Source organism: Meleagris gallopavo, chromosome 1 (assembly GCF_000146605.3).
Source record: "Meleagris gallopavo isolate NT-WF06-2002-E0010 breed Aviagen turkey brand Nicholas breeding stock chromosome 1, Turkey_5.1, whole genome shotgun sequence".
In the NCBI taxonomy this organism is placed as follows: domain Eukaryota; kingdom Metazoa; phylum Chordata; class Aves; order Galliformes; family Phasianidae; genus Meleagris; species Meleagris gallopavo.
In genome coordinates, this window is record NC_015011.2 from 138807958 (window position 1) to 138835951 (window position 27994).

Below are 27994 nucleotides of genomic sequence, written 5' to 3' on the forward strand. Positions count from 1 at the left end.
TTTGAGCATATCTTCTCACTTTGAAAGCATGAGCAGGTTTGATTAAGAACAGTTTTTGTAAGCACATCTAAAAAATATAAAATACAAAAATGATTATGTCTTTTAAGTCTTTATTTGAAGTAATATTTTTGAAAACTTTCTGCTTTGTTAGTTGGTACAGGATCAGAACAAGTGTTTTTTCACTAAAAAAAGAAGAAATTTCTAATTCAAATTGATGTGCTACTTTTCATTATTATTTGAGTAGCTGCCTGATTTTTCTATCATAGTTCTGATATGGAAAGAAATAAAATAATAGGAATAAAAAACAGAATAGGTTAAGATAGGTCTCAGCAGCAACTTACAATCATTATCAAATATAACTATCAGATTACTTTGAGGCTGACCCAATGTTAAAAGATATCATTAAGAGCATCATTTAAATGGCTCTTAAACAAGAACAACCATGGGGGATCAACCACCTATCTAGAAAGACTGTTCTAGTGTCTAACCACTCTCTCAGGAGTTAAGCTTTTTCTAAAGTCAAATCTGAACCTCCTCTTATTCAGCTTTGAGCATTTCCCATGACCCTTGTCACTAGACACTAAGGAGAAAAGAAAAGCACATCACTCTCCACTTTTCCCCCTAGGAAGCTGGACAAAGGAATGAGGTCACCCCTCAGTTTCCTTTTCTCCAAGTTTAACAAACACAGAGTCTTTAGACAATTCTCATAGGATATGCCTTCCACACCTTTAGCCGGTTTTTAGCCCTCCTCTGGATGCACTCAAATATCTTAACATCCCTCTTAAATTGTAGAGCCCAGACATGCAGGTAATAATCGCCTCTTTCAATCAGCTGGATAATTCTGTCTTTAATTCACTCAAAAATGCAGTTGTCTTGGTTGCAAGTGGACACTTCTGGCTTATACTGAACCTACTGCCAACAAGCACATCCAGACCCTCCTCTGCAGGGTTGCTCTTTAAGCCACTTATATCTGTTTGTACTTCTGTCTGAAACTGCCTCATCCCAAGCAATGCTCTCATTAAAATTCATGCCACTGCTGATGGTCCAATTCTCTAATCTATCTAGATCCCTCTACAAAACCTTTAACACCTGAGGAGAGCAAACCTCTTCCCAATAAATCATTACACCTGATGAGCCCTGCTTTCCTGGGAATGGCTGTATACCTCACTTTCAATAGGGAATAGAGAATGAATTTTCATTTGCTTGGCTGGCATACCCAGTTTTACTCTATTAAAATCTCTCTATCTCAACCCACAAGTTTTTCCTATTATCTTTCCAGTTCTCTTTCTGATCCCACTGTGTGGAGAGTGAGTGAGCAGTTGTGTGATGAAGAAGAAGTGTTATGAAGTGTTATGAAGAAAGGCTAAGTGAACTGGGTCTGTTTAGCCTTGAGAAAAGACTGGGAGGGGACCTGATCCAGGTCTGTAAGTATCTAAGGTATGGGAGGCAGAGTGGGAGACCAGACTCTTTTCAGCAGTGTGTGGAGACCAGACAAGGGGAAACGGCCAGAAACTGCAGCATAGGAAGTTCTGCACAAATGTGCTCAAGAACTTCTTTACGGTGAGGGTGACGGAGCACTGGAACAGGCTGCCCAGGGAGGTTGTGGAGTCTCCTTCTCTGGAGATATTCAAGACCTGCCTGAATACCTACTTGTGCAACCTGTTGTAGGGAACCTGCTTTGGCAGGGGGGTTGGACTGAATGATCTCTGGAGGTCCCTTCCAACCCCTGCAATTCTGTGATTCTGTGATTCTGTGATGCTCACCAGCCTGCTGGGATTAACCCACAGTAAGATACATTGAGAAACATAGTTCCTTTTCCCATAAGAAATATGGAAGAATTAACCAGCTTTGTCTTTTTTGTATCCACATCCAATAATGTGACCTCCAATATCCTTTTCCATTGGCCAAAATGTGATTCAGATGGCATCCAGTTCATTCTGCTTTCCAGACTCACATCTGCACTTGTGACAAGGAAGCCTGATTACTGCCACTCTCTGCTCTCAAGCTTGCATCTTATTCAGAATGCTATAACATGACTGTTAAGTAGTTTAGGCAAACCTGGTGCTAACGCTAGCACCCGTTGCTCTTACTATTCGTCTGAAAATTAATTGTCTTTTGTTAATATAAATACCATGTACTGCAGCACTCTGTAAAACTCATACTGCTCATAGTAAGGAAGAGTTTGTCTTCCCTTTTTTCTCTATAGTAGATACATTCTACTTTTTTCTCACTTGTCTCCCCTCCCCACTCTGGCTTCCTTCTTGGACGTTTCTGGATGAAGTAGTCCTTAGATATAGCACAGCAAGCAGCTTTAAATATTGTCTGATAGAAAGCAGCTGAAGTCATTGCTGAACATACTTTCCAATTTATATTGTAATACGGAACTGATAAACTTCATGGGACAGCTCTTTAGCTGAAATGTAACCATAGATAGCATCTTTAGCTTGAATGAAACTTTCTAGATTTGCAGTAGTTAGCTTTTCTGCTGTTTACTGCATTTAGTACTGCTATTCAACAACTCAAGTTCTGCTTTTGAAGCTCTGATTGAAATTACTGCTCATTGCAATCTCTGCCATTTTTTAAAAATACAATAATCTACATAAAATGCACAAACATTTTATCTCTTTCAATATTACTTCATTTTATTTATTTTTTTCCCCAGTCAGACTGCATACAAACTGGTTCATTTCATTCCATATGTTTTGTCTTCTTGCTCAGTCAATTCTTCTCACTATCTTCCATTTCACAGTGCAAATTTCCCCTTCTTTTGAGGAACATTTACCTTCTTTTTATTCCTGTCATTTTTAACCTCAGGAGGTTCAATTCAGAAATATTGAATTATACCATCTTACTTTTAAGCTAAAACCAATATTTTATCTAGATTGTTGTCACTTAGTGTGAGAGCCATCTTTGCTAACTTTGCCAGTGGAAGTTTAGATTTCCACTCTAATTAAGTCATCCAGCTCCTTCAGTCACCAAGGAAGGAGATAAATTGTCATAAATCATCTTTCAGGGCCTTCTTCCCATTCCCTTTCCCAGAACAAAGAGACGTAGGCAAAGATACCATTTTAGAAAACAGCAAAGGAATGGAGTAAATGTCTCTACTGTTGCCCAGCAGCACACTGGTTAGTGCACTTAATGAGAAGGACTTTGTTCTCACCTTTTGAAAGCGACTCAGCTTTCAAAAGTACTCTATTTTACATAGAAGACTTCAATACAGATTGGTGAAGGTGGTACACACTGCCTCATTTAACAGTCCTAATCACCCAGTCACTGAGGCACTCTCATTTTCATTAGCACAGCCTAAGGAGAGTTACTTAAGTGTGCTGATCAAAATGAGAAGAACATCTGATCAAATTTTAACCCTTATCACAGTAATCTGCAGGTTCTAGTCCTCTCAGGGAGCAAACAGAAAGCTGTGTCATTTCTTATGACTGCTACATGACTTTTTGGTTCATCAAGTACTTTTCTAAACTGAGACTTCTTAACAAGCTACAAAGTAACCTAAAATATTATCATTATATATATATATAAATATAAATGCATAAAACAAAAGATTTACTTCTAATGTCATTCTATCATTGAGGAAAATATTTCCCTTCTCTCACCAGAAGTGAAATTCATCCCCTCTCAAAGGAAAGACACAATATCCACTCCACTTCAGTCATTATATTGTAACCACGTGAAGGCCATCAGTTCCAACAGCTTTCTCACTAGCAGAAAAAGCAAGGATCAGTCCTCAGTAATTCAAACCCTGGAGTCACACCATGTCTGTGAGCAAAACCAAGCAGAAGTTTCTGATTCAGATTTTGGGAGCTGAAATTCTACTGACATGAAATCATTTAGATTCATGAGAGCTAGTAACTCTTAACCATTGCATTCTGCATCAGACAGGAACGGTTTGGACTGAACTCTCTATTTGTATTTTAACAGTAGAAGTCACAGTGCATTATACACAAAAGCAAAGTTCCCCTGACTGTTTCAGTTTCCTTCTAAGTTACATTACCAACTCTGTATGCAACAAGACCTGATAGCAAAATTAAAGCACAATCTCAAAAATAAACAACATTAATTGCAAATAAAATCTGAGGAAAATGAAGCCAGTGACTTATCAGAAAGTTGACCCACTGACTTGTAGCATCATTTTTCTAATTTTTCTTTTAATATGTTTTCAAATTGTTTTCATTCTCTGTAAAATACTTCTGCCAAAGAAGTGCGGATTTTTATAACACTGGAAACTCAGCCATTGTGATTTTAATAAACTAGGCGAAGCAAGACCAATAGCCAAGTTCTTTTGACAACCAAAAAAAATGTCTGGTGTGAAAAGTACCTCTAGCTTCAGAGCACACCAGCTATCTTTACTCAGTAAAAAAAAAACCTTACCATTACCACAGAACAAGCTCATAACTGTCAATTTAATTAATTCTCTCTTTCTTTTCTAAAGCAGTATGTTTACCATGAAGTAGGAAGAAATTACTATACTACTAAATAAAGGTAATGCAGTTCTTGGCCTAGTTTTTAATTTATTATTCAATTCTAGTCATACATATTCTTAAGTTTTAATATATTTAAATAATTTGATATAAAATATACTATACTCCTCACGTCATATAAAGATAAGTATGGGAAATAAAAAACTGGAAACTTTTAAATTAAATTCTGAAAATACAATTGGTCTGATAATGATACCAGATTACTCACATTTGTATCATCTCTCTTCTTAAGTAACCAGCACACATTTAATATCCCACAGCTATACATACAGCTTCAAGACAACAAAAATTAAAGGCTCTGTCTAGTCTACCTGTAATCAAGTGACTAAACCCCTGTACATATCAAACAGAACAGAAACTTCTCAGCCTGAAAGGACATTTATCCTACTTACTGTGGGTGCTACTTACCTTGTCACGGTATGATAAGAATTACTGTTATCCTTGAAATAAGCAGAATTTGCCATTGCAAGATAGAAAGTTTGTATCAATTATACAACCAATTTCATAGGGTGTGTTACAGGATCAAGGCTTCTGCATTTTAGTATGTAGGATAGACAGGCATTAATCTTTTTAAACATGCAATGCAAGCATTTCTGGCCTGAGGAATTTTTTCATCCAACAGCAGATAGCAAGCTAAGACAGCAGCGATGCAAAGTGGAAAGCTTTGCCTTCTGTCTGCCATAAATTCGAGCTTTGTATAGCAAATGATGAGAGGGTAGATGCCCAAATCCTAAATGCAAAGATTCTTTTTCTATTAAGATGCTTTTTAGATACTTCTTTGTTTTACTTGGATCTCACAAGCTACTAGTTTGGCCCCATCCAAGACAGGGCCTCTGATATTTCAGATTTAATATCATTTTTATTTCCTTCAAGATATAGCAAAACAAGCTCATGAGCCTTTCTCAAAAATTAATCTGTGTTTCCTGCCCACTTACAGTCATGCTCTCATTATTTTAGTACTAAGATTTGTATCTGAGAACAACATCGGCATCACTATGGTCATGGTCATGCACTGGAAGGCTCAGAGACCCACAGCTGTTCTTTGTCTAATATTCCTTCCACATAGTCTGCTCCAAAAGTAATGCCTCTTATTTTATTATTCTGGCCCACAATGTCAGAGATGAGTGTTGGGGGTATGGCAGGAGAGGCTGAACTTTCCCACCAATATTCCATTATATATTGTTGCCATTCAACAGATGGTAGCAGAAGGAAGGTCTGACAAAATAGTGTAGTGCGTATTAAGCAAAGGGGTACAATTGAATTCCTTCATGTAGAAAAATTGGACCCATTGACATGTACTGAAGCTGGATATTTATAGAGACCAAACAGTGGAAGTGAGCACAGTAAGGCAATGGATGGCATGTTTCAGAAGTGGCAACAACAGTGAGTTCCCTTCACTGGTGCAGATTTTTATAAGCACGGTATTGAGGTTCTTGTTCATTGTTGGTGAAAATGCATACCTAATGGTAGTAACTATGTTGAAAAATAACTAGCTGAGAATATGCTCTATGAAAAAATGTTATTGTACTCTTTGTATCTGTTGTAGTTTCCATGGAAATAAATAGGAGGCATTACTTACAGAGCAATCTATATATCACACTTTTCTGTAGAGATCATGAAATCAATTATTTTGTGCCTTCTGTGCCTGAAGCAAATAATTCAGTACAAACATGAAGGGAAGAGTGCCACCTGCTGTGTAACAAATAATATTCTCTCCATATTCTCTCCACTACTCAAGTTAGGGAGAGATCCAGATGCTGAAAGAGACAAGATGAATAGCTCAGTTGTTAGCAACAACTAGATCAAGGCAGAAATTATCACTTGCAAATCTCATTGATAAGAAGATACTTTTTGATTAAGTTAAAGGGTTGGGGTTTTTTTTGGTTGAGTATTTTTTTAACTACATTTTTGCTGAGATATTAGATTCATTCCTGTTCTCCATCACATTTTAGTGATCACATTCTGCTATCTTTTTGTTTTAGCACCCACTGAAACTAAATTATTTTTTATATGTCATATATGTAGTGCAGTATATAATAAGCATATCCAGGTGTTTTAGTTGCTCTTCACCTTTTTGCTGTCGTAGAGCCATTTAGAGATTTTCTTCTACTCTGCTAGTTCTGTCTTGACAGAAAACTGATTTTTGTCATCCTGATACATGAACTAGAAGAAACCTCTTGCCTCATTGCACAAGAGTTTACAGTACTACCATCCACAGCTTCAGATCATGGCTTTAGTGATCATAAGACTGAAGAAGTTTCATTAACTAGTTTTCTACAGAAAAATAGGCATCAATTTCTTGCTGCATTTACCATACGCTGTCCAAACTAGTAAAAATACTTTTTAATCTTTGTAAATAATATTCAGAAACACATCCCATTACAAATAGAATCCCATCATATACAACTTGAGGTGAAATGGAAACCCATGTCTACTTCTGCATTCCCTTTTTCAAAAAATGCTTGGAATTGCAATGAAAAATGACTGCTTGTAAGATGATTTTTTACCCTAAATTTGCAGAGATAAATGTTCTGGTCATGATCTATGATCCATTACTTTATGGAAGATAAATAGTGACTCACACAGAGTATGCTGATGGCTTGTTGCAGGAAAGGAATCTGCATCATATATCTACAACTAGGTCTACCATTTTACTAAGCTGTCTCTTAGAAACTAATCTGAGAACAAATTCCATAAATGTTGAACTCTTGCTCCTTATAAGTGGACACACGAGTCAGGTATTTAAGACAAATGTACAATGTACTGAATTGTGATACACAACCTGGACATCCCATGCTACATTTTGCAGTGCGGCTAGGTACTTTAATTTGCTTAAACTCTCACAGTAAGTATATTACTGTGCAGAGAGAAACTTGCATGGGTCACTGTTTTTGTCACTGTTATCCTGGAACTGAATGTACATGAAAAACTTTGTTCCTAATATTAAGTAATGAATGCTATAATGTCAAAACTTGCACTTATTTTTTTTAAGTACAGATTCTGTGTAGTGAGCCAGAAAGAAAAAGAAAAAAATAGTGTAGGCCCCAATTTCTGAAGCAAATAAACATTTTATGTTGTTCCTATAACATAGAGATGAGATAAAATTAATTTCAGCATCCACTACATATCAAAAGGCAGACTGAGCATCAGCATTAGTACTACATCTTCTACTAACAAGGGGAACAAGGAAACAGAAAAATGTTCTTTTCTTGTACCACGGCCTTGAGATTTTCTAGATAATCAACCAGACAAGAACTCCAAAATCTGAAAATCTTCTTTCTAACCAAGAATTAGAACCCATCCTATAAAATAACTTATATTCCCTCTAATTTTATGAAGGTATTCATTCTTCCCTTCACTTCACACATCTTCTGCAAAACTTCAAAAAAGTTAATAATGTGCATTTTATAGTAGAATATTATCAGATTTGTGGAATTTTATGTAATACTATTAGAAATATAAAATTGATTTGACTAGGAGGCTTGTTTTTTTTCCCTTTCAGGAATCAAATTTTCATTTATTTCACAAAATGGGTCAATTCTTGTACGTAAATCTTTCCTCATTCCTCAGAATTCCATGTCAACAGTTGATACTTTTAACATAACATTTACATAGTATATAAAATAATCTAGAATATATAAAGCAATGAAGAAAGAAAAAAAAATTTGATTCATCTAATGTGTGTAGTTTCACAGTATTTGTCCTTGATTTGGAGAAGGAATTAAAAAAAGAAAGAGGAAATATACTGGTTCTTTGCTTGAAGCTGATACCTAAAGAATAGTGAAATTCTGAACAACAAAAAACAAAAACAAAAACAGTTTTCACAGTTGTGTCCAGCTGGAACCTTAGTGATCTTAGAGGAACCCCACTCCAAGTAACTGCAGAGTCATATATATTGAATTCTGTTTAGATGCACATACAGATACACACTAAAATAAACCCTTACTTTACATTAGCATTCAAAATAATTTTGGGATGATAAAAAATAACTCAATCTGGCAAGTAACTAACAAGGTTTTTTTTTGAAGTTAGCTCTATTTGCAGCTATTCTCCAAGATATCAAAGCAGTATAAGAGATTAATCACATTTACATAGCTCTTTTATGTTTTCGATTATTTTAATGTTTACCCATGGAGCAATGTTAAAACTGACTATAATATCTAGTTCTGTAAGTGGAAGATGAAGCCCATTTTCATCTTGTAAAATCTATCCAAATAGGATTTGCCTTTCTTTAAATCTTTAAAGAGTACAAATCTTGTCCCATGTGTTCCTTTATGACAAACATGTATGGAATTTCAGTTTGAGTTGGAAGGGACCTCCAAGATCATCTAGTTCCAACTCCCCTTCTATAAGCAGGGACACCTCCCTCTGGATCAGGTTGCTCAAAGCCTTACCCAGCCTGGTCTTCAGTGCTACCAGTGAGTGGGCATTCACAGCCTCTCTGGGTAACCTGTTCCAATGTCTCACCACCCTAAAAGTAAAGAATTTCTTCCTGATATCTAGTCTAAATCTACCCTCTTTCAGTTTAAAAACTATTTCCCTTCATCCTGTTGCTACATGCCCTTATAAAAAGACCCTCTCCAGCTTTTCGTTAGGCTCCCTTCAGATACTGGAAGGCTGCTATAAGGTCTCCTCAGAGCCTTCTCTTCTCTGAGCTGAAAAGCCCAAGCTCTCTCACTTCGTCCATGCAGGGGAGGTGCTCCAGCCCTCTAATCCTCTTCATGGCCCTCCTCTGGACCTGCTCCAACAACTCCATGTCCTTCTTGTGCTGAGGACCGCAGAACTGGACTCAGTACTCCAGATGGGATCTCATGAGAACAGACTAGAGAGGCAGAATCACCTCCCTCAACCTGCTGGTCACGTTTCTCTTGAGGCAACCTAAGATACATTTGGCCTTCTGGGCTGCAAGCACACATTGCTGGCTCATGTTGAATCTCTCGTCATCCTACGCTCCCAAAGCCTTCTCCTCAGGGCAGCTGTCAAGCCATTCTTCACCTAACCTTTACCTGTGCTTGCAATTGCCCCAACCCAGATGCAGAACCTTGCACCTGACCTTGTCAAAATTCATAAGATTGGCAGGGGGCCACCTCTCAAGCCTGTCTAGGTTCCTCTGGATAGCATTCCTTCCCCCTAGCATGTCAACTACAAATCAGCAATTACACATTTAAATTGCACTGCATATCCATACAGGCAGAATTACCGTGTGTTCATTGATTCAGAGTTCTGATGAAGATTTATTGGTCAAAATATTTCCTATGTAATTTTAGACAAGCATTGTACATCTGTATATGTATTACATTGTCCTGCTTTTAGCTGGGATAGTTACTTTTCTTCCAAGTAACTATTAGAGCGCTGTGTTTTGTTTTTAGGGTGAGGCAATGTTGATAGCACGCTGATTTTTTGTTGCAGTGCCTACAAGGACTTTCCAGCTTCTCATGCTGCCCTGCCAGTGAGAAGGTTGTGGTTGCATCTGCCTGTAGAAATTTACACATCTCCATCTGATCTACATACATAGTCTCCCTTCATAATCAGTGGAAAAAATCAAACACACTTCAGGGCATGATTAACCTCTAATGTAGACAATTGAAAAAATTAGATAAACCATGGCTTAAAAAATTTCCTTTTCTCCTACTTGGTGTATGTCTGCTTCATATGTACAAAGCTGCCATTTAGGTGTCTATATCAAATCAGACTAGTCTCACCAGAACAAAAATTAATGCTTTATCCTTAGGTATTTCACTTTCTGGTGTATTGAGTAACTGCAAGGAACAGTGCTGAAACCTCTTTCAATAAGGCAAAAAGAACATCCTTAATTAATTGCAGGTACTAAGTTTCTTGTCTAAAGAGGAGAATAGTCTAGCAGCCGTTGGAGAAAAGAGTAGAGAAACAAATGCAAAAAGTTTGGTGATACTGGGGAGGTACGCAACTTATCTGGGCTTAAAGTCAAACGGCAACAAAAACTAATTTAGTCACTTGTCCTGGATGATCAATATAGCAATAACAAGGCATGTTCTTTCTGAACTGATCTGAAAAACCATTACTGTCTTCTCACGCATAGTGATCTTACAGTTGCACCTCAAGCATGATACATGTCAGATGCCACCAAGTAGGATCTTTCTAGATGTAAAAGGGAAAGAATATTGGCAGGGCAGTCTTAGTGAAGTCTCCTTAATCAGAAATAGCCCAAATCTAACTCTCTTGAGGAGATATAATAGGATACATCTTTTTCAGTGAGCTGCTGAAGCACCTAAATTGAGCCAGGGGAGATAGATAGTGAAAAAGGAGAAACTTTAATTTTCTTTATTTGTGTTCTAAATGATGATTGAATATTATGAAATTTTGTAGATTGCCAATAATTTCAACACACTGATTGACTTTTTTTTTTTTTTTAAATAATATGTTTAGTGGAAGTCTTTTGTCATTTTATAATTCTAAATCATGATAAATAAGGATCCTCAAGGAGATCTCAGCTAAAGTGTTGATACAGAAAAATAAATTATATATTTGTAACACAAAAATAAAGAGTTACTATCACATTATAAAGTGTAATGTGACAAGAGAACAGATATTTTTATTTTCCATTTCATTTTCTGTCCTTTATCTATCTGCAAATAACTTATTTGTGCACTTACCTACTCAAAGAGTCTGCCTACTTTTCCAAAGTTATGCTTATTATGCTTACTAAATTGAGAAATATTACCAAGTTCCCTTGTGAGAGGGTATAATTTAGCCCCCCTCAAAATCCGTACTGTGAGAAGAAGACAGTGTCCTGCTTTCTGCAGGGATAGAGTTAATTTTCTTCCTGGTAGCTGGTATGGTGCTGCATTTTGTATTTAGGATTATAATAATATTGACAGCACGCCGATGATTTAGTTGTTGTATAGCAGTGCTTGCACAGCACTGAGGATTTTTCTGCTTCTTGTATTGCTCTGCCAGTGAGGAGCTGAGGGTGCACAAGAAGCTGGGGGGAGGGACAGAATCAGGACAACAGACCCAAACTAGCCAAAGAGATATCCCATGCCATCTGGCATTACAAGGAACAATAGAACTGGGGGAGTTGGCCAGAAAGGGGATGGGGAGAGGGGAAATAGCAGCTGCTCAGATCATAATTAATGTTTTCTCCTTTCCCATTTTATAAAACTGCAATTATATCAACTGATGAGTTTTACCTTTTTTCCAGTTCTCTCATTCATCCTACTGTGAGGAAGAGTGTGGCAGAAACAGAATGAACGACTGTGTAGTGCTGAACTGCCTGCCAAGTTAAACCAACAACAAGCAGTAGGATGAGCAGGCACATACACACAGAGTGGCTTCCATAGGTAAAAAAAAAAAAACACTTGGATATGTCACGGTCAATTTTCCTGGCTACTGTGCTCAGGATACAAGGGTATTCAACAGATTCCAGGACTTAGCCTGGAAGTATTTGAATGACAGAGTTATGCATGTTTTCCATGTTATTAGAACTAGAGTTTAAGTTTGTGAATTTTAGGCTTATTACAGTCTGTGAAGCCATTAGAATTTTTTCCTCTTTTATCCAAAGGCAAGTATTGCAGGGAATCACAAATTTCCTTCTTTTGGTAGTCAGATAGTGTACAATATTGTGAGATACCATAAAGAAAGAATAGCAGATACTCATAAATATTTTCTCTTAAACCTTGGTTTTGGAAGAGGACTTTTGTGAAGAGGAAAATGAAAAAAAATATTCAGAGAAGATGTCAGGATAGTATAGTATGTTTAAGATGTTGCTGTCAAAAAGCAGAGTGTAAATGTAGATAGGTTCTACCCCCGAATCTCTGTTTTATTCTGTGAATATTCTTGCGAAAGATTTGCGTCTAAAAAAAAATTTTACAGTCAAAATGCCTTTTTAAGTACTAGTCAATAAATTAGCTATATTTATTCTGAAGCAACATCTGTCAAAGGCTTTTACTTGATCATAGAATTTGATCCCCAGTAAAATGAATAGCTAGGAGGAGAGATTGATTTGTGTTTGTTTTGCTTTTACTTACAAGGATTTTATCAGAAGTTTCATTTGGACTCATTTCTACAGGACATCAATACAACATAAACAAATTCATTAGGAAAAAACAAGAACATTCAAGTTAACTGCTTCAACGTAATATATTAGTTGGAAAAAAAAAAAAAAGGATTTTTATCAATACTAAAAAACTACTAAGCCATTTTTATGGAATTTTCCAAACTGATTCATCCCAGAGTAGACATATGGCATGGGGCAGAACAGCATGAACAGTTTAAATACGGCAATTACAGGGAATTTAAAAGCTGGTCTCAAAGGGGAAAATTTTGGTCAACCTTAACTAAAAGCATTTAGTGGAACTAAAATAATAAAAATCTGTAAAATTAAAATCTGTATAGCATATAGTTGAAGAGACCTGTATGATTTCTTTAAATTCTATTTGTGTGTACATAATTCAAGTACTTGGTTAGAAAACTCCTTGAAAAAAATCTTTAAGCAAAAGTCTTAAAAAAAAAACCAACTCCGAATGCTCTCACTTTTTATAGGACAGCATATCTGCTCCTCCTAAATTTATCTTCAGAGTTCAAAAGACAATCATTGCTAATTATCTGACAAATGCAGCACTTTGTTTGAATCACGGGCATCTTTACTCAGTTGAAAAACACATTTTTTCCTTAATGGCTTCTCTAAACTTCATTATTTTGTGACATTTTATAATACGCTACATAAAAGCTCCTGGATACAATTAGAAAAAATAATTTTCCATTTATCTTCAGAGTCAAAAGCATTTTAAACTCTAGCACAGGAGTGCTATGGGCAAATTTAAAAGGGAAGGAGTTCCTCCTTGAATTTTTATTAATTTTAAAAACTAAGAGTAAGGGTATGGAACCACAGGCAGTATGAATTTCCTTGTTGACCCATTTAAAAAATCTCTTCACTGGGACAGAGATACCTTCTGAAAATTTGGATCATGTCTACAAAAACTCCCTAGTAGATGAGGGAAAAACTATGGATGTAGTCCAGTTAGGCATGAATAAAGCCTTTGACACTGTGTCCCACAGCATTCTCCTGGAAAAGATGGCAGTCTATAGCTTGAACAGGTACAGTCTTCACTGGGTAGAGAATCAGCCGGAGGGCTAGACCCAGAGTGTGGTGGTGAATGGAGTTAAATCCAGCTGGAGATCAGTCACAAATGGTGTTCTCCAGGGGTCAGTATTAGTGCTGGCCCTGTTTAATATCTTTACTGATGATCCAGACAAGGTGATTAAGTGCACCATCAGTAAATCTTCAGATGAAACCATGTCTGAGAGTAGAAAAGTTCTACATTGGGATCTGGACAGTCTAGATCAGTGGGTTGAGGCCAACTGCGTGATCTTCACAAGACCAAGTATCAAATCCTGCACTTTGGTCACAATAACAGCATGCAACACTATAGGTTTGGGGCAGAGTGGCTGGGAAGCTGCATGGTGGAAAATGATCTGGAATTCTTGGTCATTGTTCTGCTGAACATGACTCAACAGGTGTGCTCAGGTAGCCAAGAACACTAGCATTCTGGCTTGTATCAGAAAGAGTGTAGTCAACACGAGTAGGCAGGAGATCATTACACTGTACACAGCACTGGTGAGGCCATACCTCAAATACTGTGTTCAGTTTTGAACGTCTCACTACAAGAAAGAAACTGAGGCCTTGGAGCATATGCTAAGAAGGGCAAAGAAGCTGCTGAAGGGTCTGGAGCAAAAGTCCTGTGTGGAGCAGCTGATCGAACTGGGATTGTTTAGTCTGGAAAAGAGGAGGCTCAGGAAAGACTTTATGGCTCTGTAATAATCTGAGAGGAAGATCATAGAGTCATAGAATCATAGAATGGCCTGGGTTGAAAAGAACCTCAAGATCATCTAGATTGAATCCCCCTGCCATGAGCAGGGTCGCCAACCACCAGACCAGGCTGCCCAGAGCCACATCCAGCCTCGCTTTGAATGCCTCCAGGGATGGGGCATCCACAACCTCCTTGGGCAAACTGGTCCAGTGCATCACCTCCGAGTGAAAAATTTCTTCCTAATATCTAACCTAAACCTTCCCTGTCTCAGTTTAAAACCATTCCCCTTTGTCTTATCACTATCTGCCCTCATAAAAAGTTGTTCTCCTTCCTGTTTGTATGCTCCCTTCAAGTATCGGGAGGCCGCAATGAGGTCTCCCTGGAGCCATCTCTACTCCAAGCTAAATAAGCCCAGTTCCCTCAACCTTTCCTCACAGGAGAGGTGCTCCAGCCCTCTGATCATCTTAGTGGCCCTCCTCTGGACCCGCTCCAAGAGCTCCATGTGCTTCCTGTACTGGGGGCCCCAGGCCTGGATGCAGTACTCCAGATAGGGCCTCACAAGAGCCAAGTAGAAGGGCACAATCACCTCTCTCCCCCTGCCGACCACCCCTTTTTTAATGCAGCCCAGAACACAGTTGGCCTTCCAGGCTGCAAGCGCACACTGCTGGCTCATGTCCAGCTTCTCATCCACCAGGACTCCCAAGTCCTTCTCTGCAGGGCTGCTCTCAAGGAGATCTTCCCCCAGTTTGTATAAACACTTGGGATTGCCCCAACCCAAGTGCAGCACCTTGCACTTGGCCTTGTTGAACCTTATTAAGTTTTCATAGACCCATTTCTCCAGCCTGTCTAGGTCCCTCTGGATGGCTTCCCTTCCTTCCAGTGTATCGCCTGCACCACTCAGTTTGGTGTCATCTGCAAACTTGCTGAGAGTGCATTTGATGACATCATCTATGTCATTGATGAAGATGTTGAAGAGCACTAGTCCCAAAACCAACTCCTGAGGGACACTGCCTCCATGGCCTCCACCCTAATACAGAACCATCCTTTGGCAGCATCCAGCCAGCAATTCCTAATCCACCAAACAGTCCATCCTTCAAATCCACAACTCTCCAATTTAGAGAGAAGGATGTGGTGATGGATCATATCAAAGGCCTTGCAGAAATCCAGATAGATGACATCCATCGTCCTTCCGCCATCCACCGAAGCCATCAATCCATCCTAGAAGGCCACCACATTGGTCAGGCACGATCTGCCCATGTTGAAGCCATGCTGGCTGTCTCGAACCACCTCTTTATCTTGTATGTGCCTTAATATAGCTTCTAGGAGGATCTGCTCCATGATCTTCTCAGGCACAGAGGGGAGGGTCCCCGGACTCTAGCTGCCCGGGTCTTCCTTTCTCCCTTTCTTAAAAATGGGAGTAACGTTTCCCTTTTTCCAGTCACCGGGGACTTCATCAGACAGCCATGATTTTTCAACTATGATGGATAGCAGCTCAGCAACCATATCAGCCATCTCTTTCAGAATCCTAGGATGGATATCATCCAGCCCCATGGACATATATACATTCAATTTCATGAAGAGGACTTGGACTCTTCATGTAGCAAGATGGAGATTGGTCTCTTTTCACATGCAACAGTGGTTAGTATAAGAGGTAATGGCCCTAAGTTGAACTGGGGGACAGTTGAACAGGTTGGATATCAGGAAAAAGTCCTTCTCAGAGTGATGAAGCATTGGAAAAGGCTGCCTAGGGAGGTGGTGGAATTACTGTCCACAGACGCTTCCAAGGGAGACATGGCACTTAGGGACATGATTTATTGAGCATGGTGATGATGAGTTAATGGATGAATTAGATGGTCTTGGTAGTTTTTTCCAACCTTAATGATTCTATGATTAATATGGCAAGGAACATTAATATTTGCATACTTACTTTATGAACATTATAGTCATTTTCATAACCTTCATGGAAATAAACAATTGTTTTTACAAATTTGAAAGATTTACAGTTACAAGCATTTTTCAATTACTTTGTGTCTCCTTCTGTCACAAAAATCGCACACATATAGGCTTTAGAAAATTATATATATTCTAAATTCTTAGCTACTTTAGACAACAAATGCCACATTTTATCTTCTTATGATTCTTTATAAGATTTTTTTTTCTTTAATAACTGATTTTTCAACACTTGTTTCTGTCTGATCCAGAAGCCTGGTGTGGGACAAATAATTAGGCAATTTGCAATATACTGCTCTGCAGCAGAAGTGGGTTATTTCTAGTATCAAGGATAATGTCTTTTTCACAATATATTGAAACAGTATTCAAAGACAGTCTAAAAAGCTCTAGTGGTATTAGTATCATAACATGAAGAACACTACTATTCTTAGACATCAGGATATCAAAACAAACAAACAAACAAACAAACAAAAAAAGCTCTGAATTTTTGAATTCTAGTTCCCCAAATCGTTCTTAATACCATTAAGCACAGGCGGATTTTTCTCCCAGGGTTCACAACACAGACTTTTTCTTCTACATTCAAATGCTCTTTCGGATTTAGATTCAGATTTCTTCTCATCTCATCTATGGTGGGCCAGGTAAAGGTCGTACATGCCTAAGGCCATTAGCTCAGATGCAGACTTACATGTTATAAGTGTTCAAAATTAGATGAGATGAATACTTCTCTGAAGCAAGCTTTTCAGTTTCTCAGATTCTATTAAGAGAAAGCATTTTTCCTTGTGATTTGCTGCCGCTTAAAAAATAACAGAATTAATTGTACTCAACTTTTAACTCCCAATGCTCTACATGATGTTATGATGTGGAATAACAGTAACAAAAATCATAAAACCCTGACAGTGTTATAATGTGGTATATATGCCATATATAATGTGCATTATATCATAGGCTGGTTTTTCACAGTAAAATTAAAGCATCCAAGATGTTTTCACTTCATGTGTCAAATCAGAAACCTGCATGTATTATATTTTTTTAGCCATATTTTGCTAGCAGTGATGTCAATAGTATTTTGCAACATGAGGTTTGCTGAAGAATGTAGTGATAACCTGCATTTCATACGAACTCTAGTATACACTAATCTGTCCCTCTAGCCTATAGAAAGTGGAACTGGCAAAAATACCCTTGTTTTTGCTAGAACATTTCAATATACCTTCATTTTTCCCAGCTCATTATTCCCTCCTGTGCATTTATGATTAACTACAAACCATTCAGTAATTACAAGTGGCTTTGAAGTCAAGTGTTCTCTGTTCATACATTTCTTCATAAGTTTGCTGGTCTGTGCACATGCAGATTATTGATGCCTGTTTTCTCTCTATATACACGAAATGAGTGCTTTTTTTTTTTTTTGGATCAACTTCTTAAACACTGCTTTCTTCAAAAGACTGAGCTTAGCTTTCTTTATTTTTTTGTAATACTGTCCTGATTTATAACATATTTCTTCACATGCTGTCATTTTCACTTGTAAAAACATCTCAAACAATATTTCATTGTTTTCCCTTTACACTAGCATGGCAAAACTTCAGTCAATCTGTTTGCATGAATTATTGCTTACCAAGGGAACAGAAAATCAGTCACTTACTAACTCCTGAAATCACTCAGGTTATGTAATACAATTTTATTATAATTGAGAGACACAGTGTTTTAAGACATATATGCCCTACCAAAAATGTCTCCAAACTTTTTCAAGGTTTCGTAATTTCCCTAGTGATCACTGCCACAACCTTGCCTGACTTCAGCTAACGCACTTCAAATCAGGTTTCAATATTCCATCAGTGTAATAACAAAAACAATGTCTCCCTTCCCTTGCATTGTAGGAGCTACATGTTGAAAGTTATCCAAGAAACAATAAGAGCACCAATAAATTATTATCAAAAGTAACAGTAGTCCTCCCCACAAATTGATGTAAAATATCAAAATATGATTTTTCCACAGATAAAATAATTGTTCAGAAATTTTAATTTGGAAATTTCAAAATGTCTGTCAGTAAGTTTTCTCCCCTGAAACTGCTATACAACTCCTTGGAACTATTATTCAGATATCTTCCCTATTTCATGATCATAGAATCATAGAATCATTAAGGTGGAAAAAGACCACTAAAACTATCTAATTCAACCACCAATTCATCACCACTATACCCATAAACCATGTCCCTAAGTGCCATATCTATCCTTTCCTCCAGGGATGAGGAATCTACCACTTCCCCGGGCAGACACTATTTCTGATACATTCTTCTTGGACATCTGGGCTTACTGCTGGCTCATGTTCAGCTGGCTGTAAACTAACACCCCCAGATCCGTCTCCAGCGTTGAGCTTTCCAGACACTTTGCTTAGTGTGTTACAAGGAGCTGTTGTGACTGTATCACATGCTTTTCCCTGATATGGAATGTCTTTTGCTTATGCTCCTGTAAAGTCCATGACTATTACAGCACTGGCATGGAAGAATGTGAATATGAGTAGAGAAAATGCAAAGACTCTTCACATCTATTTGAATTCTCCGATAGATTTGAAGCTTCCAGACTGAACATCTGAGAGGAGGTTTTAGCCTGACAGTGGCACCTGTGACTTCAGGACTCCAGGACGAGGCACTAAAATATACAGACTAACTCTGCTGTGGTAATGACATCTGTGCTGTTTTTGTAAACTCAGTGGTGAATGACATAATTGTAACTTTTTCATATTTTCAGGGTCTGCGTGTTCATTTTAGCATTTCACAAAATCTAAGTTTTGACAATTATGCACATCTGTAACAAAGTAGATATAAAACTCAATATAGCAATCATAAATGCTGTCAACATCTAAAATATCTAGAGGGTCTTCCCTATGTGAGACAGCTGACACAAATCAGCTCTTTGATTATCACTGTGTTAGTAATCCATTCTGAAAAACACAAAACTCTCTTTAGCAACATCACTACAAAGAAACTATGAACTGAGTACAATATAGAGGACTACTTTTTCTTCCTTTTGTTCAAGTGATATCTCTCATATGGCAAGAAATGTATCCAGATAAAATCCACAGAATTAAATTCAAAATAAATTATTATGAAAACAAAGACTTTCTACTCATATTCACCAAAGTTTATAAGCATTGAAGTTATTTGATACATAGCGAGGCATTAACTTAAAAAGCCAGTAGCAGGGAGTCAATGAAAATAAAAGTTGAATAAGTATATAAGTGCAGTTGCATGGCTTCATTAAATGTAATTGCTACTAATAATTTTTTATCTTTTTATAATAAATGTCACATAAAGTTAATTACAAACAGGAACCATAAAACTTGCAACGAAACTATTAGACTGTTCATTAGATTGCCAATTTCACTGACCTCAGTAGGTATCTCTCTTAAATGGGTTCACTGATCACTCAGTGGCTTATGTATACACAGTCTTTCTCTCTCTCTCTTGATATCAATTGGCGAAAAACTAAAAACCATTCATCCCCCTGAAAGAAAACCACCAAAATATGTCTTTCTGTGCACAGAAGAAAAGAACAATTTTAAGATAGAAATTTAGAGCATTGCGAAATGATCACATATCTATGTCTACGATGGGACTGATGTCCCGTGTTGGTTAAAAAAAATAGGCAGGAAGACAAGGGTAATTTTCTGTAGCATATCTCTCAGCTTCAGTTCGAAGATGTTTAGAAAAATAGTTCATGCTATAAACAATGAAAATCAAAGGTATCAAAGTATTTTACAGCAGGCCATTTTTTAATTCCCCTGAGAAACTAATGTTCATTTCTGATTTATGATACACATCAAATAAGGGAAGTTGATTCCCCTATCTGTATATGTCCAGATCCCCAAACCACTGAGTAATTTTGTGTGATTGGCAAGCTTTGCTCAGGAGAAATTCTGGACAGGAAAAGTGTACTGTGGTCACTACCAGCCTGAACGGGAAGTACTTAATAGAGAAAGCTCAGTGTTTGCCTGTACTTAGCATAAGACTAAGCAGAAACATTTGTGACTTACCATAATTTCCTATTCTATATAGAATTTTTGGCCATAATACATTACATTTCCCCTATTTTTAACGTATTCAGGCATTCCAACTGATTTCAGTAATCTCATGCCAGCAAAATAAAAGCAAATCCCATAAAGAAAATTGACATACACTTTTTTAAAAAAATTTATTTTACTTTTGTAACAGGCACAAAGTGTGTTAAGCTATTCAAAGAAAATAAATGTCACGTAATGCTCTAGTAAGGTTATTTTGTTATTTTTATTCTTGAAAGGTATATACAGATATCTCTGATGTACCCATAATCTTCCAAGGTCTATTTCATTTTCCAGTTCTGGGAAAGTACATTCTGTGGTTTTGCAAGTTTCCTCTTGCAGGCTTGTGACAGAAATCACTCAAGAGAGCAGATCACTAGCTACCCTGTCTAACACCTGAGACACTGAAGTAGTTTCTCTTGATTTGAAACTTGAAGTACATTTAAGATTAAATATTAACTATTTACTGGTTTGTAAAGTTCATGCTGTCATTGCAAACAGATTTTTTTTACTAACTAAACGATGCTGGCAGAGCTGGCAGAAATCAGGAACTTGGGCTACTTACAGTCTAAAAACCTTGTGCCAGCTCGAGTGTTCTGTATTTCTTCCTCATCTTTCTGAAAATGTTTCTCTCTTTTAGGTATTTGGCAATGTAAAAGATGCAAATATCCACTTGACTTGCAGAGCTTTTCTGGCTTTCAAGTAGATCTCTTAATCTTATTACACAGGTGAAGAAGCCATTGCCAGACAAGTGGTAGTTTAAGATAATCCCTGTTTGAACAGTATTTTTAAAGCAGTTGCTGAGTACGGAGCATTTCTCATTGCAAAGCGGTTGTTGACAGACAACTTGCAGTTTGAATGCCTTTAATTATATAGCCATGATCAACCTTTATCCTTGACTGTGCATAAAAAATATTGCACTTTTTCCATAAAAAGTATTACAAAATGCATTTAGTTAGTCTTACAGCCAACTTAAGACACAGAAAACATCTCTTTTCTTCCTTTAGAAAGGGTAGATGCAGTCGCTAATTTATGCAACATCGTTACTTGTTTGTGGATATGAGGAATACAACTCTAAGAAAACCCCAGTCCGGACTCTTCTTTAGGACTAAAAATGTCTAAAAGATGTAGCTTGGTCATTTGTTTGGGCTTTGTCACAAACCCTAGATATATAGCAAGAGATGTAATATTGTAATAAGCACTTGTTTCACTCTCTTCTCATGAAAGTGAGATCATTGTAAAAGGATTGGACAGGATAGAGGCTTTGATGAATACTAAATGTGAGAAACCCTTATACAAGAAAGACCTGCCTTCAGTTTGTTCTTCTTTCTCACTCAACAGTAAAGACTTCTAAAGCACCACACTCAGTGATTGCAAGAAGCTTTCCAAACACCTGACTTATCTCCGAGTAGCAAAAACGTCGTATATTTTCTTGTGAGCAAAGATTGATTATCTTACTTTCCATTATTTTCAGAATTCTACATGTTGGTATCACTGCTTTTACATCTTTTCTTTGAAGGAAAACAACAAGAACAAGATGTGTAGAAAATAGTAGATAAGACTTCATTTTGTGAATCATGGAAATGCACCTAAAAATGGACAGAGTAGACAGGTATTCAGTGAGACACTTCTGCTGCTCTGGAATCTAGAGTTATGCCTGGATTTTTAAATATAGATATTTACAACTGGCCTAAGATTGCCTACAGAAAGAGCTTGCTCTACCAACATTTCTAGAAATATCCATTGTTTTAATTGGTAGGGTAGCTTTTGAAATGTACTCCATGCAGTCTGTGTAGCGAAAGAGTAACACCAGGAACCAGAAGTAGGTCTGAAGGAAATCAGACTCACACAGAGTCATGACACAAACGCAGAAACACCTGCTTCAGCTGGATGGAGAAACAGCATAAATCAGAAATCACCAAATGGATGGTTTATGCAATGGTGATAGCTTGTTGCACCTAAGCAGTTGTCCTAAGTAATAATTCACTCTCCACATCCATACACTTTGTGAATCGTATAATAGCAATTGTGTTTTGCAGCTCTCAAAGAGAAACAGAACTGTTATCACCTATGAAAGGGACAGTCATAACACGATCTTCATCTGCACGAAAATCTGATACACCTATGCAAAAAGCACATATATGGCTGTCAGCTACATAAATTGAGATTTTTTTGAGGTAACACTAATAACATAAGGTCACTATCATGAGTATTTCACTGAATTTATTGGTGCCTTTTGGTGCTCTGTGTGATTATTAACTGCAGTATTTCTAAGAGCAGAACTTGTAGGCAGAATATATATGAATAAAAAAAGTCAAAGTTATGTATTTTTTAAAATACAAATCCCATTGTTTTTTGAGTTGATTCTTTATCTTTCATTCTTGATTTGCTTCATATTAAATTTCCAACATATATAGGTGCCTTGACTTTTTTATGGTTTTCTCAGACAGACTAGATAATGAGATTTGCAACCTTCAAAGACTTTCTTAGGAACAAGAAAGAAATAGTAAATACAAATAAGACTCTAAATTATTATATTAAGAAAAGTTAAACATATTATATCAAATTACAATATATGAAAGCCAAAATATTCATGGTATGATGGCTGCTCCAAAAGCGATGCATCCTATTTTATTACATGGGCCCACAATGGCAGACATGAATGTTGGTGGTATAGCAGTAGAGACTGAAACTTTGCACCAATACTCTGTTATATTTTGTTGCTGTGTGATGGATGGCAGTAAAGGGGCAGTCCAACAAAATACTGTAGAGTGTTATGAAGCAAAGGTGTGTCAATGATTTCCTCCATGCAGAAATAATTGTACCTACTGACATTCATCAATACTTGCTGAATACTTATGGAGACCAAACAGTGGATATGAGAAGTAAGGTGGTGGATGATGTGTTTCAGCAATGGTGACAGCAGCAGTGGGTCACTTCCACTGGTAAAGTATTTATGAGTGTGGCATGGAAGCTCTAGTTCATTCTGGCAAAAGTGATGGTAACCACGTTGAAAAAATAGTATTTTGTAGTTTAGAATTTGCTCTATCAAATAGTCTTATGTTCTCTTTGTATCTGTTTTGTTTTCCATGGAAGTAAATAGGGGATACAACTTTCAGTGACTTACATTAATGTATATTCTCATTTTTTTTGTATTTACTGGGAATTTCCAGTGTGAATGACAATGAACATGAAGATGCATCCAAAAAGGGATAAGAAATTATACTGAATACGAGATACTTCTTAATCTGTACTCAACATGAAGCAATTAAAAACATCACGCAAATTTGAGTGAATGACGTAGTATAAAGTGGAAGGAGGAATAGACAAATGATTTTTAATATTGTTGTAAGATAAGACAGCAATTATTACTACTACTCAGGCCTACCTCTCAGATTCTTCCTTTTTTAATTATTTAACTGAGGTTAACAAGTTTCCTTTGCCAATAGCTCAGCTTAGACCTTCAGCACTCCTCCAGAGATACCTGCACTCTCTGCTTCCCTAAAGTTCCCATATGCCAATGTACACCGCATGGGAAACAAACAGGAAGAACTAGATATTTATGTGTGATCACAGGGCCATGATTTCATTCCAGCCACAGAGACACGGACAGCTCACATGACTGGAATGCTGTTATGGATGGCTATGTCCTCTTAAGAAAGACCAGGTGGCAAGAAGAAGTGGTGGAGTTGCTGTTTATGCAAGAAAGCAAGTAGAATGTATTGAGCTTCACTTGTGGAGGGAAATGACGAACAAATATAGAACTTGTGGGTAAGAATTAAGCGAGGGCTAACATAGGTGACAATGTTGTGGTTGTGTACTACAGGTCACCTGATCAGGAGAAGGAAGTGGATGAGGGCTTCTAGAAACAGCTGGAAGAAACCTTGCAATCCCCAGCACTGATTCTTATCAGGGACTTCAACCATTCTGATATTTGTTGATTAAGAAACATAGCCAGGCACACAAGGTCCAGGCAGCTCCAGCAGTGCTTTGATGACAGCTTTCTGACGCAGGTAGTGGATGAGACGACTATGAGGGATGTGTTACTTGACCTTGCTTTTACTAACAAGGAAGGGCTGGTCAGCGATGTGGTGTTTGGGAGAAGCTTGGGATGCAGCAATCACAAGATGGTGGAGTTCAAGATCTTGTGTGGAAGAAGCAAAGCAAAAGTAGAATTGTCTGCCTGGACTTCAGGAGAGATAAATTTGACTTCTTCAAAGATCTACTTGGAGGTATTCCATGGGTGAGTATTGGAAGGTAAGGGCGCCCATGAAAGCTGGCTGGCACTTAAACACAGTTTCTTCCAAGCTCAAGACTGGCTGATTCCTCAGAGTAAAAAATTGGGAAAAGGTGGCAAAAGGTCTGAGAAAGGAATTTTCGGGGATTGTAGGAAGGCTAAGGCCCTCTTGGAATTAAACTCTGTAAAGGAGGAAAAAGATAAGAAGAAAGATTTTTTTAAGTATCTCAGCAGTAAAAGGAAGACTAGGGAAAATGTGGGTTCCCTACTAAATGAGATGGGAGCCTTGGTAACAGGGGATGCTGAGAAGGCAGAGATCCTGAATGCCCTCTTTGTTTCAATCTTTAATGCTAAGACTGGCCCTCTGGAATTCCAAGACCCTGGAGGTAAGAGAAAAAGTCTGGGCAAAGGAAGACTTTCCATTGATCAAGGTGGATCTGGTCAAATTGCATCTAGCCAAAATCAATGCACACAAATCCATGGGCCCCAATGGGATGTACCCATCTGTGCTGAGAGAACTGGAAGAGGTGACTGCTAAACTACTATCTATCTAATCTTTGAAAGGTCTTAGCAAATGGGAGAGGTGCCTGAAGACTGGAAGATAGTCTTCAAAAAGGGCAAAAAGGAGGATCTGGGATACTACAGGCCAGTCAGCTTCACCTCTATCCCTAGAAAAATGATGGGACAACTTGCTCTTTATGCCATCTCCAAGCAAATGCAAGAGAACAAAGTTTTCAAGAGTACACAACATGAATTCACCAAGGGGAAATCATGCTTGATCAACCTGATATCCTTCTTTGATGTCATCACTGGCTGGGTACATGGGAGAAGAGCAATGTATGTTGTGTACTGTGACTTCAGTAAGGCGTTTGACACCATCTCCCACAACATCCTTGTTATGAAACGGCGAGAATGTGGGACAGATGAGTGAAATCATAGAGTGGCCTGATTGAAAAGGACCACAACGATCATCTAGTTTCAACCACCCTGCCAAGGGCAGAGTCACTAACCACCAGACCAGGCTGCCCAGAGCCACATCCAGCCTGGATGTGATGCTCTGCCTAAGTACTTTTGGACATCATCACAATAAAAGGCAGTGGAGGAAAACAAGTGCAATAGCTGAGCAGCTTGAGAGGTGAATTTCAGGCAACACAAATCCCTACTGACAGGGTTACATCAGTGAATCCCAGCCATCCCAACAGTTGGACTCTGGCAGTCTCACAGCAAGTCACCCACCCACTGAACTGCAAAGCTTCTAAGTGAAAATCTGTTCTACTGTACAGAAGAACCAGGGGACTACAGCTATCTCCTGTCTCCCACTCTTCCAGTTCTAGGAAATTTTGTTTTGAATGGTGTATGTGCTCTTGCTAGGGCAGTGTCAGTAAGAAAAGCTTCTGTCCTGTTCTTTGCGTTCTACCACTCTCACTCCCTAAAGCAACATTGCCATTATAGTGGTTCCCCACCAGCAATTCTCAGTCTGCCAACTGCACATCCCAAACTCCTCATAGACAGATGCTGCTGACCAAAGAAATGGTTAGCTGCAACTTCCAATATTCTACAATTGAGGTTGTTACCTCTTTCTCCTCCACTCACTGAAAGATCAGCTGCCTTTATGAGCCTCTAACATTTATGCCTAACGGCCTCCATAAGAGATCTATAAACCAGGTTGCATGCCAAAGCTCTGCCTGAGGACAGCCTCTTGCAGAGCCCAGGCTGGAGAACTGTCTTACTGGCAGAGCTCAGGAGGTTGTCATCAGCACCTCCTACTCACCAAGGCTGAGTAACATTGGTCTGTTGAGCCTGGGGAAAAGAAGACTGAGAGGGCATCTGATCAAAGTTTATAGATATCTGAAGGGAGGTGGGATGCAAAAAGATGAAGCCAGGCTCTTCTTAGTGGTGTGTAGTGATAGGACAAGGAGTAATTGCTTAAAACTTGAACACGGGAAGAGTGGAAGAACTTCTTAAAAGTAGGGGTGATGGAGCACTGGAACAAGTTGCCCAAGGAAATTGAGGAATCTCCTTCTATGGAGCTGATCAGGACCCATCTGGAAGCTTACCCGTGTGATCTATTGTAGAATGCCAGCTTTAGTGGAGGAGTTGGACTCAATGATCTCTTGAGGTTCCTTTCAATTTCTGCAATTCTGTGATTTTGTGATTCTGGGATATACTGGAAGAAAAATAAACAAGAGCTTGTATCTGTATGAAAACTGTATTAGATACTTCATTTTTAATAGCACAAGTCTCTCATGTTTCAGTACAGCAGTGCAATACAAATATATAAGCAAACCAATCTGTGAATACATGAATGAATAATATGCTAGACAGAACTGCTGCTCTTCTGAAGAGAAAATCTTATTCTTTGCAATGAAACTATCACTTCTAACTAATTAATCTTTTGTTCCACTTCCTCCCTTCTCATTGACTGAATATTTTCTGGAGCACCTGAAACTTCATACTGTACATACTGAGAAATTTTTAAGTCAAGGCTTTTTTTCTTTTTGAGTAATGTAAAAAAGAATCCTTGTTAGCCAGTATATTTTTCCAGCTATGTTAAGAACATTTTTATGAATACAAATCAAACATAAATAAAAGAATGAAGACTTTGAATATACTGAATCACCTTAAGTCTTCAAAATGCATATAGATTAAGTAAAACAAACAACAACAACGCAACAAAAAACACAACTGTTTAATCAGAAATTGTTTTTCATAGCCTTAAGTCTTAAAGAAATTGTTATAGCAATTGCTGAATTTTCTTAAGTGCAACTTCCTAAGGAGGAAGAATAACATGTTCTTGTGGATCAAGTTCAAAATATTATGTGGCAGATGTAGTTTTCTTCTCTAATACATCTAGAGTGCAGATTATATTTTATTTATTTTAAATATATTGTGTGGGTGTTATTTTTGGTGTTTTTTTTTTTTAATTCTTCCTTATTAAAAAAGCATGTGAATAAGATTTTAATGGAATGTTAAAATGTACAATGTAATATCACTTATTACAGGAAAAGAATATAGCAATTTCTAGAGTTGAAACTGCCCATGACTTCTATTTTAAAACACCTTTCTCCACTCTATTTCATAGATCTTGCCAAAAATACAATCTTGGGCTGAAAAGTTTGTTGTTATCAAAATTTCTGGCAAGATTATTGTCAATATTATGAAAAAGGGAATTTCAGGAATTCTGACACTTTTTGGAAGGTTGGGCAAATATTGCTAAGATGCTTCAGTACCTACATTCTGTAAAGGCAAGATCATCTTGTTCAACTTCCACAAAAACTTCTAAAAAATATTTTAATAAAAATTTTCTTCTCCATACTAAGTATATCATGTATCAAGAAGTGACAGCAATGATATTGGTTTGCACATTTGTAGACTTTTGAGTCAGTGACATTTTCTGGACATGCTTAAATATGGAAACTTAACAGTCATTAAATATACTTTCTTGCATATATTTATGTAAAACAGTTCATACGGGG

At 37.7% G+C, this 27994-nt stretch overlaps 1 long non-coding RNA gene across 2 annotated transcripts in view; it reads right to left on the reverse strand.

Moving 5' to 3' along the window:
- The window catches only part of LOC109363850, a 44901-nt gene extending 18219 nt beyond the window's left edge, over window positions 1-26682 (reverse strand). For both annotated transcript variants that reach the window (XR_002109679.1, XR_002109682.1), the window contains exon 1: window positions 26576-26682. This is a non-coding gene — a long non-coding RNA (uncharacterized LOC109363850). The remainder of the gene's footprint in view (window positions 1-26575) is intronic.
- Window positions 26683-27994: the final 1312 nt, after the last annotated feature.